This window comes from Myotis davidii, unplaced genomic scaffold (assembly GCF_000327345.1).
Source record: "Myotis davidii unplaced genomic scaffold, ASM32734v1 scaffold187, whole genome shotgun sequence".
Classification (NCBI taxonomy): domain Eukaryota; kingdom Metazoa; phylum Chordata; class Mammalia; order Chiroptera; family Vespertilionidae; genus Myotis; species Myotis davidii.
Genome location: NW_006383018.1, coordinates 8,389,918 through 8,390,734, shown reverse-complemented (window position 1 = coordinate 8,390,734; position 817 = coordinate 8,389,918).

Below are 817 nucleotides of genomic sequence, written 5' to 3'. Positions count from 1 at the left end.
CCGGACATGCCCTCCCTGGCGCTTGGTCTCCATGCCCGGGCGCGGACCGGTCCGCTGCCGCGTCCAGCCTCCGCGGAGATGGCGTCCCAGGGTCCCGGGCAGGCTCAGGACTGCTTCCGCGGGAGCCTGGGCTTGGCACAGTTGGATTCACGGTGCAGGAAACTTAAGAGGCAAGAGGGGAAGGGGGAAGTAGAGCAGGAAAGAGAGGAAGGGAGGGAGGTGACTGCGCCAGGATACTGCGCGCCGGACGGACAGACAGAGTGGGACTGCCCGCGCTGGCTCTGGGACCAGCAGCCCCAGGCTCCCAGCTTCCCGCGGCTGCGAAGGATGGTAAAAATGACTTAGGGCAAGTCCTCGGAACTTGAACTTGAGAGAGAAGATACTGGCCTTGGCAAGCAGTCCCGATGTCTGAAAGAGGGGTAGGGTGGCGAGCGCCTGGCGGCTCCTGGCGCGGAGCAGCAGGACCTGTGCCCGCACCCGCGCCCCGGGAAGCCCGGGAGCCAGTCCGGATCCGATCGGAGTCGCAGGCGCTCTCCGCGGTCCTGCCCAGCCCCGGAGGCACAGGCACTCTGGGGTGCGCTGGGGTTTGGGGAGGAACCGGTGGAGCGTTCTTCGTAGGTCCGCGGTCCCACGCGCCTACTCCCCGTCCCGGGCAATTACACTGGCGAGTGGGTAAAGGATGCCTCCGAGACTAATTGGTACCTCGTGTGAATAGATGCCGCTCTCAGGCTCTCCGCGGGCCCAGTCCGCAGGGAGAACCGGCTCCTGTGCCGTCTCTGGCGGCCACAGAGCCCCCTCCCCGGGGGACCGGGGGCGG